The following is a 14415-nucleotide window of genomic DNA, read 5'->3' as shown; positions in this document are numbered from 1 at the left end:
TAGGACAAAGCAAAGAAATTAGAACAGCCAAACTAATTTTGAAAAATAATAATGTTGGAGGAATTTCATTTCTCGAAATTAATATTTATTTTAGAGTACAGTTATCAATGCTGGAGCTGTGGCTCAGCAGTATACTACATGCTTTGCATTTGTAAGGTTCTGGGTTTGATCCCCAAATGCAAAGAAATGTAGCTATTAAGACAGCACTGTATTGGTGAATACTTGACATTTAGGTCATTCAAAGAGACCACAGCATTCAGAAATCGACAATATAAGTGGAGTGATTGGTTTTTTGTTTGTTTTTGCTTCTTTCTGTATTAAGTGATTATTACTGGGGAGGCTCAGAGAAACATATGTGGTACTGAAGAAGGAAGCTTGGTCAGTTACAGCAAGGCAAGCCCATTCCACACTCTCCTATCTCTCCAGAACCTTGATTTTTGTTTTGTAAAAAAAACGTGAAGAGGGGCTGGAGAGATGGCACAGCGGGTAGGGAGTTTGCCTTGCACACGACCGACCCGGGTTCAATTCCCAGCATACCATATGGTCCCCTGAGCACCTCCAGGAGTAATTCCTGAGTGCAGAGCCAGGAGTGGCCCCTGTACATCGCCGGGTGTGGCCCAAAAAGCAAATAAATAAATAAATAAATATTCTGTTAAAAAAGTGTAGATGCAATGGAGAGATAATAGTCGTTTTTAACAAATGATGTGCTTACTGAAGTCATAGAGAGTCTAGGACCTATTGTTTGAATGGCTAGCATTCTAAAAAGGAAAAAAAGGAATACCAAGTACTGACAAGGATGTGGAGCAGTTGGAACACTCAAACATTGCCGGTGGATACATAATATAGCACTTTGGAAAATATTTGGCATTTTCTTATAAAGTTAATCCATATACTCTAACCATTTCCATTTAATCCTACTGGTAAGTATTTCGGTGAAAAAATTTGCATAATTTTGAGTTATAATTTCTTTCAATTGGTAAATGGACAAAATCATTTGTGATTTAGATATGAATAGCACTGTAGAACTGTCCTCACTTTGTTCATCGATTTGCTCGAGCGGGCACCAGTATCGTCTCCATTGTGAGACTTTTTACTGTTTTTGGCATATAGAATACATCACGGGTTGCTTGCCAGGCTCTGTCGTGCGGGCAGGATACACTCCTTAGCTTGGCAGGCTCTCCGAGAGGGATGGAGGAATCGAACTCGGGTAGGCCATGTGCACGGCAAATGTCCTACCCACTGTGCTATCTTTCCAGCCCTAGATATGTTGTTGTGTTTTATTGTAGATATGAATACTAGGAATTATTATTCCAAATTTAAAAAAAACTAATGTGGATATTAGGGGGTTGCACAAAAGACTGGAGTGCATGTTTTGCATATGAGATGTCCAAGTTCAGTCCTTAGCACCCTCTGAGTACCACCAGGAGTGGTCCCTAGGCACTGAGCCAGAAGTACCCCCCCATGACCATTGGGTAACCTACGAAAGAAGCAAACAAAAACCAAAGAACAACTTATACATGTAAAATCCTGCATGCATCACAAAGGTATTTCTCTAGCTAAAGAGGCCTCCCTATAATGGTTAAATATTGTACGTTTCTACTTATGACATTTTATAAAATAATTAAACTTGATTAAAAGCAAACAGGAGAGGGCCAGAGAAATTACTCAATGTACTGAACCCAAGCTTTGCATGGAAGAGATCTGGGTTCATTTGATCTCTGGTAATAGTGCCTCCAAAACCGAGAAAATTTTAAAGAAATAACTTTTCTTAGTGATTCTAATGGGTTGGAGTGATAGCACAGCGGTAGGGCTATTGCCTTGCGCCTATTCAGCCGGCCGAGCCAGGTTTGATTCCTCCACCCCTCTCGGAGAGCCTGGCAAGCTACTGGGAATATCTCGCCCACACGGCAAAGCCTGGCAAGCTACCCGTGACGTATTCGATATGCCAAACACAGTAACAACAAATCTCAAAATGGAACGTTACTGGGCCCGCTCAAACGAATCGATGAACAATGGGAGGACAGTGTGACAGTGTGACAATAATTCTAATGGACAATCAGAGTTCAGAGTTTCTGCATTGTAAGTTCCATATTTATTGTCCTATTTAATTTATTATTTGTCTTTCCCATAAAATATTAGTTCCAAAGTAAAATAATTATTTCACTCCTTTGCCTTTACTCATGTAGCTCTACTGACCTGAAGAGCAAATAAAAGACAGTTTTATTTATCTTATCCTATAAGATATACTGCAAAAGCAAGGACAAGCAGTTTCCAGTAGGGTTTGTAATTCTGCAAGGTTTCGTGAAAGAGGTAAAATATGTTTTTACCTTTAAAATTTATTAGCTTGTTGGGGCTGGAGCAATAGCACAGCAGGTAGGGCGTTTGCCTTGCACACGGCCAACCCGGGTTTGATTCCTAGCATCCCATATGGTGCCCTGAGCATCGCCAGGGGTGATTCCTGAGTGCAGAGCCAGGAGTAACCCCTGTGCATTGCCAGGTGTGACCCAAAAAGCAAAAAAAAATAAATAAATAAAATAAAAAATAAAATTTATTAGTTTGCAAAAAGAGTTTTGAGATATTGGTATACACTTTTCACATTATAAGATGTGTAATAACCACGCGACTGAGAAATCCACGGCTCTCTCTCACCGCTTGCGTTCAGTGGTCTCGTTCTGTTCCCCCACACAGGACAGCCTACACTAGGGGCCGAGGAATGAGGAAGGAAACGAGGGCCAAGCTGGTTGGTGATTAGTTGCCATTTATTTCATTCTCCCCATGCGCTTCTTCCAATCTCACTAAGCTCCCCATTCCAGTCTCCTCCCTCCACACTTCGACTCACTGCTTGGTCTCTCTCTAGTCTCTCACCAATTTACCAGCATTGGGGGTACCAAAATCAATATATCAAAGCCCCTCCTGATCACCCATCAGGCTCAAGGAAAAAATGCCACTTAGGGGTTTTTCTCCTTTTCTTAGTCCAATAACTTAATTAGCATGTTAATTACCACTTAATTCTACCTCTTAATATTAGTTATTTTCTATCCAAGCAGTAAGAGATGCATTAAACTTGTAGGGTAACTCTCCTGGTGACATCTCTCTATAGATTTTAGACTACAGTGCTCAGGCCAAACTAATCTTTCCTAACCCTAGCAGTGTCCTAATCTAGTTCTTACTTTTTGGATCATGACACAATTTGCCCATGACCGTGCTCTAAACTTATAGGTAAGTATTATGGCGCTTTGGCCTGGCATATTTCGATGTCAGTGTAGCTCATAGCTTGCCCTAGGTCCATCCAGTCCCTCCTCAGGACCCTGCTTTGGGGGATCTAGGAAGTAAGGGCAACTGAGGCTTAAGTTGAAAGAAAAGATGCCCAGGAGTGGATATCATTCAGAGTCAATTAATTCCTGAGTTACAAAAACATAGCATTAACTGTCTTCCTGTGTCTACATAAAAAGGATATTGCTCTGAATTAACTATGCAAAAGACTTAAGGAGAAGAGAAAAGCAATATTTACAAGTTAACAGAGTTTGATTAGGAGATAAAGGTGATTCACCAGTTGGGGAAGGGTTGGGGAAGCAGAGCACAAAGAAAGAGTTTACAGATAAACACAGAAGAATGGGAGCACTGTGATGGGAATAACCTAATAAAACTAATAAACCTAAGCACTTTGTGGCAAGGCAGAAAGGACAAACCAATGTGATCCTACAATAAAAAGTGTTTTCTTAGTTTGAAGTGCTAATGGTAAGACTAGAACTTAGAGTGTGAAAAGTTGCATTGTGAGAGATTAAACTGAGGAAGTGGATTGAGGATCATGTAATGAGGAGGTGTGTGGAGGTTGATAGGAATTGAGAGAGGGAGAATCCACCATGTCTTCATACATCATGGTAAGGAATTAAAAACTGGAGAGGAATATTGACTGTAATAATAAAGATAGTAATCCTGGTGAATGAGAGTAGTGAATGAAGTCAATCAATGGTCACACATGTCCCTTTAAATGAGTCCTTTGGGTTTTTTAAATTTTTCTTCATGTTATTGTTTAGGGGCCATACTCAGAAGTGCTCAGGAATTACTCATGGTAGGTTTCAGGAGACCATATGTAGTGCCAGGAATGAAACCTAGGCCACACATGTGCAAGACCAGTGTTTTACCTGCCTACTATCTCTCTGGCCTTCAATGAGTACTCTGTAATGGCAACCCATCCCCACATATATTGCTATGTACCCTACTTACCTGTATTATTTCTTCAAAAATCTCTATCTTCATACCTTTAGCATCTATTTTCTTAAATATTTTATTATCTGACATAAAAATATAAATTTTCTGAGGTTTGAAAGTTTTATCTATTTTGGTCATACTTCTGCCCAATATGCATAGTTCATAGTAACTGCCCAATAAATATTTTGTTAATAGTAAGTAAGTAAAGTAAAGGCCCTCCCGTTGATCGTCGATTTGCTCGAGCGGGCCCAGTAACGTCTCCATTGGAGACTTTGTTGTTACTGTGTCTGGCATATCGAATACTCTCGGTAGCTTGCCGGGCTCTCCGAGAGGGGCGGAGGAATCGAACTCGCGTCGGCCATGTTGGCCGCGTGTAAGGCGAACGCCCTACCCGCAGCTGGAGCGATAGCACAGCGGGTAGGGCGTTCGCCTTACACGCGGCCAACATGGCCGACCCGAGTTCGATTCCTCCGCCCCTCTCGGAGAGCCCGGCAAGCTACCGAGAGTATTCGATATGCCAGACACAGTAACAACAAAGTCTCCAACGGAGACGTTACTGGGCCCGCTCGAGCAAATTTTGTTAATATGGAATTAAAAATGGAATATGGATATAATCAAGGCAAATGATCAACTTTCAGGGCTTCTAAGTGTCTAAAAAGCTGTTGTTCAAATTTTGCAGCTCTTTTCCAAATACAATTGAATTAGAATACTGTAAATTTCTGTATTCATTGATTTTCACAATAAGTTTAGAGCCTAGAATGTTCTCTAAACCAACCTCTGCCTTCAAGATGGCACCAAGTTATCCTTTTCTGTATCCCATATTTTTAAGGAATCACTGTGAGATGCATAGTTACGAAGTTGTTCATGATTAGGTTTCAGTCATACAATGTTCCAATACCCATTCTTTTACCAGTGTATTTCCCACAACCAAATACAGAGTCTCCAGTTTTCCAGTTTTCCAGGAGCGGGTTGAGCTTTCCTCCCCGCCCTGGCCAGGGCCCCGGCAGCCGAAGACCTCCAGGACCAGCCACCATCATGCTGAGACCACTCTCCGCACACCTGAAGGTACCAGCAGAGGGACAAAGCCACGTGGGTTCCGGGGCCGAGATCTCCAAGCCTACTCGAATTGGAGTCGAGCATCCTCCACCCAGATCCTCCAAATTCCAGTAGGCGGGGGTCACACCCACCACCTGGCCCCCTGGCGCCATGTAATCCCATCAGCGGCCAAGACTCTGAGACTATAAAAACCAGCTCCCGGAGGAGAAGAGTGCAGTCTCCTGCCCCTGTGCCTGGCTATTCCTCGCCGGGGCCCCTTGGAGGGGAGCGGGTTGAGCATTCGCGGCCGCGCGACATCTTATTATGACATCTCATTCCTACTTTGACAAACTGGCAGGCTACTGGATGTAGCCTGCCCACACGGCAGTCTGGCAAACTCACCGTGGCGTACCCAATATGCCAAATACCAGTAACAATGATGGGTCTCATTCTCCTAAAGAGCCTTGAATATAATCTCAGGGCTAGGATGAAGGAGACGTTACTGGGGCCTGCTCGAGGCAATCGACGAATAACAGGATGATCTGTGATCTGTGATCTGAAATACAGAGTCTCCAGTTTTCTTCCTGCCTCCACCCAGCCTGGTTCCATGGCAGGCAGTTCTCTCTCTTATTTATATTCAAATTTGAAACACTGCATTATGTCTTGTTTAAAATTTTTCTTTTGCTTTCTAAATCATCATAATTTACCATAACTTCTCTAAAATAGAATGCAAAGTCTTTTCTTCTTTGATAGCTTCTTACATCCAGTCTCATATTTAGTAATCAAAACAGATTGGTACTAGAGTAAGACTAGACTCTCTGATCAATGATTAAGAATCAAATGCCCCCCCCAAAGAATCCACAGATCTATACAATTATTTTTCAACAAAGAAACTGGATGCAAGGAGTAAAGTTATCCTCTTCAGTAAATGTTGCTGGGGAAAATGGATAATTACATGTAAAATAATATTGGATCTATATCTCCTATATTACACAAAAATCAATTCAATATGAATCAAAGACCATGAGATACAATCAGAATCCATAAAATACATTAAGGGAAATATCGGCAGAACACTCCAAGTTTTAAACTCAAATGTAGCACTGCGCTGTAGCACTGTCCACCCGTTGTTCATCCATTTGGGGCACCAGCAACGTCTCCATTGTGAGACTTGTTGTTACTGTTTTTGGCATATCGAATACGTCACGGGGAACTTGCCAGGCACTGCCTTGCTGGTTGGATACTCTCGATAGCTTGCCGGGCTCTCTGAGGGGGACGGAAGAATCGAACTTGGGTCAGCCATGTGCAAGGTAATCTCCCTACCTGCTGTGCTTTCGCTCCAGTCCAAACTCAAATGTGTTTTCAACTATATTATTCCATTGGCAAAGGTAACAGAAACAAACACAAAGAAATGGGACTACGTCAAATTAAAGAGCTTCTGAATACCAAAAGAAAAGTGGACTAATGCTAAAAGTCACCTAACTGAAAGGGAGAAAAGAGGGCTTTTTTTTTTTTTTTTTTTTTTTTTTTTTTTTTTTTTTTAGTGAAACACCATGAGGTACAGTTGTAGATTTACAATTTTTTGTGCTTGGGTTTGATTATACAATGATCAGATACCCATCCCTCCACCAGTGCCCATTTTCCACCACCATGGATAATATCCCCCCCACCCCCATCCCCCATCCCCCCCTGCCTCTGTGGCAGGGCAATCCCCTGTGTTCTCTCTCTCCTTTTGGGTGTTGTGGAAAAGAGGGCTTTTTAAAGGAAAAGGAACTCTTCGGGCTGGGAAGATAGTATAGTGGGTAAGGTACTTGCCTTGCATACAGCTGATGTGGACTTGATCTCTAGCACCCCATATGGTCTCAAAACCTCACCAGAACTGATCCATAAGCAAATAACCAGGATTAAACCTTGAGCACCTATGGGTTTCATACACTGTTGGTGGGAAAGTTCTATGGTTCAACTCCTATGGAAAGCAGATTGAGACTTATCAGAAAAGTAAGAATATAGCTGCCATATGAGTGAGACATTTTACTTCTTGGTAAATAACACTAGGACACAAAAGCGTTCATTGCAAATGACATATGCATATCTTTATGCATTGAAGCACTTAGCGCAATAGCTAGGATGTGGAACCAACCTAGGTATCCAAAGACAGATGAGTGGATAATGAAGATTTGGTATGTATGTCCAGTGGAATACTATCCAGCTGCATGAAATGATGAAATCATGAAATTTACTTCAGCTTGGATTGAATTGGAGGAAATCATGATAAGTAAAGTCAAAAGAAGGACAAATAACCAATAATATTTGTGATATAATGAAGAAAAACAGGACTTGGTAATACAAGGTATCAAGGAGGGGGAATTCCTGGATGATCCTTCATCCAAGATTGTAGAAATGAGAATGACAATAAACAAAATGAATTGAGAGGAAAAGTAAGAATAGGTGAACTGGAGTTAATAGGGTGGGACAGTGGCCTCTATCATATTTAAGGTATATATGTGTATCTAAACCACAGAGATACAACACTGAAAGCATGAGACTTAAACTGTAACAGACATTTAAAAATGTGCCTGTCAAGGAATCAGGCTGCAAGGTGGAAGGGAACCTTGGAAATTGTTAGAGGGAAGTAGATATTAGTGGTGGGGTTGGTACATTGCATGCTTGAAACTCAACAATCAATAACTTTGTAAATATTAGTTCCTTAGTAAAAATTAATAAAAAATATTTTTAAAACAGCAAAAAAATTTCTTCAGCTTTCTAAATCATCATAATTTGGAATAAATTCCATAAAATTCCATTCAAGGTCCTTGAATTTTGGTCTATTTTTACATGCAGTTCACCACATCTTACACCACAGATCCGTTCATAGTATACTTTCATCTACACTGACGATCACTGATGACATTCATCATCATTAGAATCAGATATTCAGCATTAAATATGTCTATAAAGTCTTCCCAAAACAAAATCCCAGGTCCAGATGGATTCATTAGCGAATTTTTCCAAACATTTAAAGAGAACCTATTGCCAGTTCTTCTCAAGATTTTCCAGGAAATTGAAAAAACAGAAACTCTCCCAAACAGTTACTATGAAGCCCATATCTCCCTAATACCAAAAGGAAACAAAGACATCACAAGAAAAGAAAACTACAGGCCGATATCCCTGATGAACATGAATGCGAAGATTCTTAACAAAATACTAGCAAATAGAATTCAACAAATCATCAAAAAGGTCAAACACCATGATCAAGTGGGATTCACCCTGGGGATGCAAGGATGGTTGAACATTTGGAAATCAATCAACATAATCCATCATATCAACAAAAGAAAAGATAAAATTCATATGATCATATAAATAGATGCAGAGAAAACATTTGACAAGATCCAGCACCCATTTATGATGAAAACTCTAGCCAAAATGGGGATAGAGGGGACTTTCCTCAATATAATTAAAGCCATCTACCACAAGCCTACAGTAAGCATCATCCTCAATAGGGAAAAACTGAGAGCCTTATCCCTAAGATCAGGAACAAGACAAGGATGCCCACTCTCTCCAGTACTGTTCAATATAGTACTGGATGTACTTGCGATAGTGATTAGGCAAGAAAAAGATATTAAGGGAATCCAGATAGGAAAGGAAAAAAAATCAAACTCTCACTATTCACAGATGATGTGATACTATATTTAGAAAACTCTAAAACCTCTACCAAGAAAATCCTAGAAACAATAGACTTGTATAGTAAAGTTGCAGGCTATAAAATCAATATGCAAAAGTCCATGGCTTTCCTATACGCAAATAGTGAAAGAGAAGAAAGTGACATAAAAAAACCCAATCACATTCACAATTGTGCCCCAGAAAATCAAATACTTAGGAATCAACTTAACTAAGGAAGTAAAGGACCTGTACAAAGAAAACTACAAAATGCTACTTCAGGAAATAAAAGAGGACACAAGGAAATGGAAAAATATCCCTTATTCATGGATGGGGAGAATTAATATTGTCAAAATGGCAATACTTCCCAAAGAACTGTACAAATTCAATGCGATCCCTATTATGATACTCATGACATTCTTCAAAGAAATGGAGCAAACCCTCCTGAAATTTATATGGAACAATAAGCCCCCACGGATAGCTAAAGCAATCCTTGGGAAAAAGCAAATGAAAGGAATCAACCTCCCTAACTTTAAACTCTACTAAAAAGCAGTCATAATTAAAACAGCATTGTACTGGAACAAAGGCAGAGCTGTAGACCAATGGTTCAACGTTGAATATTCTGACATATCCCCCCAAGCATATGATCATCTAATCTTAGATAAGGGGGCATGAAAAGTGAAGTGGAGCAGGGAAATCCTCTTTAACAAATTGTGCTGGCAAAACTGGATGGCTAAATGCAAAAAAAAGTGGGATCAGATCTCTGCCTAACGCCATGTACAAAAGTAAGATCAAAATGGAATAAAGACCTCAACATCAAGCCGGAATCCATAAGGTACATTGAAGACAAAGTTGGCAAAACCCTCCATGACATTGAAGCTAATGGTATCTTCAAAGATATCACACCATTGGTCAAGCAAGTGAAAACAAAGATAGATAAATGGGACTATTATAAACTAGGAAGCTTCTGCACCACAAAAGAAACAGTGACCAAAACACAAAGACATTCTACAGAATGGGAAAGGATATTCACCGAATACACATCTGACAAGGGGTTGATATCAAGGATATACAAAGTACAGGTTGAACTCCACAAGAAGAAAACAGCCAACCCCATCAAAAAATGGGGCAAAGAAATGAAGAGAAACTTTCCCAAAGAAGAAATCCGAATGTCTAAAAGGCACATGAGAAAATGCTCTATATCATTACTCATCAGGGAGATGCAGATCAAAGAAAAATGAAATATCATTTCACACCACAGAGACTGGCCCACATCCGAAAGAACAAAAGCAACCTGTGCTGGCGCGGATGTGGCGAGAAAGGGACCCTCCTTCACTGTTGGTGGGAATGCCGACTGGTTCAGGCCTTTTGGAAAACAATATGGATGATTCTCAAAAAATTAGTAATTGAGCTCCCATTTGACTCAGCAATACCACTCCTGGGAATATATCCCAGAGAGGCAAAAAAGTATAGTCGAAGTGACATCTGCACTTGTTTGTTCATTCCAGCACTCTTTACAATAGCCAGAATCTGGAAAAAACCTGAGTGCCTGAAAACAGATGACTGGTTAAAGGAACTTTGGTACATCTACACAATGGAGTAATGTGTAGCTGTTAGAAAAGATGAAGTCATGAAATTTACATACAAGTTGTACTACATGGAAAGTATCATGTTATGCGAAGTGAATCAGAAAGAGAGGGATAGACATAGAAAGATTGCATTCATCTGGGGAACATAACGTAACAATATAGAAGACTAACACCCAAGAGTGGACAAGATTAGTACCAGGAGTTTTGCTCCATGGCTTGGAGGCCAGGCACACATTCTAGGGAAAATGGGAGCTCAGATAGAGAAAGGAGCACCAAATAAATGATGTTGGGAGGATCCTCGCAGGATGGGAGAAGCATGTTGAAAGTAGACTCTAAACCAAATATGATTGCCATTCGATGCCTCTGTTGCAAACCGCAACACCCAAAAGGATAGAGAGAACATAAGGGACTATCCTGCCACAGAGATAGGGTGGGATGGGGGTAATGGGGGGTGGGAGGCATACTGGGACCCATGGTCTTGGAAAATGGGCAGTGGTGGAGGGATGAGTGTTTGATCATTGTATAACTGAAACCCAAGCACAAAAATTTCTTAGTCTAGTTTCACAGTAACTACTCTGCTTTGCAGCTTTTGTGAATCAAGCATAAGCTATTAAGTACACTAGATAGACAATACTCGCCTTGCTAATTATCATCTTCTTCTTCAAATGGCAGAAAGCCTGTGTGGGAAAATACAATTTACAGTTCCTCTTTAAAATGAAATCTCCCTGCAGCTGTTCTGCAAACTATACCATTTTCTTCTTTATTTCCCAAATATATGAAAGGTAACAAGCTATTCTTCCTTCTACAATCTTGCTGTCAGAATTCTGGATAGTTCCCTGGCAGGAATATAAATAAAATTTTCTTAGTCTACAACTGTACCTCATGGTGTTTCACTAATAAAAATTTAAAAATAAAATAAGATTAAAAAAATAAATGGTAGAATGAAAAATCTGAAGAAAAAATAAATATTTCTATATTGAGCACTCACTAGGGGATTAAGTTATTGTAGGTCTTTCAAAATTGATATTAGGGAGGAACATACCTGGAGGTGTTGGAAGGGGGCAGTGGCATGTGGCGCTGGTTTCACAGAATGACACTTGAATATCAGGATATCATCACAATAATAAGGGTACACAGAGTCTGTGATGAGAGTCCTAGGCTTTTGTGTGTGATCAGCAAAGAGTTGAAGGTGACATATAAATTCAGAAGCAATAAAAGCAATAAAGAGAACAATTTAAAGCACAATACACTGATAGGGTGGGGGTGGGTTCACTCTACTTATATAGCTAACCCTGCATAAATGCATAAACAGTTACTTCTGCACATTTTGGAGGAGGGGCACACCAATTGGTTCTGAGAGTTTGCTCCTGGCTCTGTACTCAGGATCATTTCTGGCATTATTCAACGAAACATGTGTGGTATCAGGGATAGAGCTGGGGATGGAACCATGGTCAGATGTGTGCAAGGCAAGCACTTACTCCACTTATACAAATGTTACTCTTATTTTTGGTTTAGGGGCCACACTCAGCGATACTCAGGAATTATTCCTGGTGCTGCTCTTAGGGACTACTTCTGGCAGTGCTCAGGGGACCATATGGGATGACAGGGATCAAGCAAGGTTTAGCCCAATGAAAGGCAAGTACCCTACCTGCTCTAGTAATGCTCTGGCCCCAACAGTTATTGTTTTTTATATTACAACTTTAAGGAGAAACAGGCGGTCACTGGGTGGGATTTAAGGTGAGACTTAAGTGTATGCCTGACTGGTGCAGGTTGTATAACAAAATTAATTATTCGTATGAGGTTATCCATAGTTGACATAGAAAGGTCCACTTCTTAATGGAGCAAAACCCATAATACTGATCATAGTATTGATGTAGGCAGGTAGATAGGGAAAGGCTCTCTGCAATGAAACAAAGTCTCATAGAAGAAGAATTCTAGGACCAACCCACCCTGTGGAGACAGAGAATAAGGACTTGATAAGACCATCCCCAGACCCTGAAGATATGGGCCTCCTCCCCATGAAATTCCTCCTTTCCGAGAACCCCCCTTTCAATCCGGTTGACTCCAGCGACTCAGCCCCAAGGAGATTCCAGAACATTCTGAGTCAGAAGGATCTATAAGAACCAGCTCGAGAGGCCACTTGGCGCTCTCTCCACCCTCGGAGAAGCCCGTGTTCCCTCTGGACGCGTTACTCTCTCTCTCTTACTCTCCATTCCCCCGCTTATCTGCTTATCCCTTTCTCTCCCTCTCCAAAAGCCTCCAAATAAAACCTGTTACTTCACTGCTCGTCTACTCCTGAAATTCTTTTCTGCGAGCGAGACAAGAACCCCAGAAACCTCGGGTAAGGCTTGGGACTGGTCTCTCCTTTCCTGCGAAGACCAAATTCTCGCCCCAGCCTGAGTCCGTGGCTCCCCGAGCAATCGGGTGGCGGGGATTAACTCCCGTGCCGAGAAGATCAAGCGGACTTCAGGTGTGGCTTGACGGCCACCTTTTGGGGCTGGCGGGGCTTAGGCCCGTGCCGAGCAGGTGCTCACTGCAGACTTTACCGGTCCTAGCCTACCCAGGGTTCTGGGTGGCAGAGGCGGGTGGGGAGAAAGTGGCCGTCTTTCTCTTCCCCACTTCACATAAGTCACCCGTGGGGCCCACCGACATCAGTATGATATTCTACTAATGAGGTAGGTGAATTGAAAACTCAAGTTGGGCCTCTCTGAACATATATTGTTCTATACTGTTATATTCATGGCTAGAGCAATAGCACAGCAGGTAGGGCGTTTGCCTTGCACACGGCCAACCTGGGTTCAATTCCTCTGTCCCTCTTGGAGAGCCCTGAAAGCTACCAAGAGTATCCAGCCCACATGTCAGAGCCTGGCAAGCTCCCCATGGTATATTCGATATGCCCAAAACAGTAACAAGTCTCACATTAACAACAAGTTAAAAACAGTAACAAGTCTCATCACGTTACTGGTGCCCACTGGAGCAAATGGATGAACAACGGGAGGACAGTGCTATACTGTTATGTTTCAACATTACCTTAAGCCTCTAGATTGTGAATACCTAAGAAACAGCTTCTGACTGGGGACAGACCTGGGGACAAATTGGGGACAGACAAATATAGATTGAGCTATAACAATTGCTCAATCTATATACTTATGAACTGACTGAAAGTAACTGCGAAAGAGGACTGTGCTATAGATTTGGAGCCCAGAATTGCTTTCTGGAGGTAGTAATAATAGGGTAACAGGTAGTTATTGTAGAACTTGTAACCAAAGCAAGTGAATCTTATTATTTTGAAAATTTTTACTTTGTGCTTGATGATTAGAAGCATACAACAATGCTTTCCACTTACTTATTTGGAAAGTTAAGAAAAAATATAATTTTCTGGGTATCATCTCAGGAAAAGTGACTCAATTAAGATTAAAAAAAATTTTGTGTCACACCCAGCTGTACTCAGGTCTTATTCCTGACAGAGCTCTGGGAACCATTTGGTGTGCTGGGGATGAAATCCTGATCAGCTGCATGCAAGCAAGAGCCTAACCAAGTTGTTTTTCCTAAGTCTTGCAATTAAAATACACAACAAGTAAAAATGAATATTTTTCTCCAAAATAAAATACCAGAAAGCAGCAAAGCAATATAATAAATACATGACCATCACATTAAGGATTAAAGGGACTAAGAGAGCATAGGTAAGTATTTAAAAATCCCAATTAACAGCGTAAAATGACAAATCTGGTACGTGGGGATTGACGGAGTACTAATGTTTCAGAGATAACTTAAATTTGTGAAGTTACTGATTCACTCTCCCAGCCAGTTCAAGTCAATATTCAGGTTCGGATTGGGTGAAAGAGTAATGAGATAAAGTATTGTAAGAGCTTGCTAGAGAGGCACAGGAAATGGCTTTGAGCTAAGTGGAGTGGGGTGGGGG

This window comes from Sorex fumeus, unplaced genomic scaffold, assembly GCF_029834395.1.
Source record: "Sorex fumeus unplaced genomic scaffold, SorFum_2.1 ptg000065l, whole genome shotgun sequence".
Taxonomy (NCBI): Eukaryota; Metazoa; Chordata; class Mammalia; order Eulipotyphla; family Soricidae; genus Sorex; species Sorex fumeus.
The sequence above is the reverse complement of the archived record's forward strand: the minus strand, read 5'-3'. Positions refer to the sequence as shown.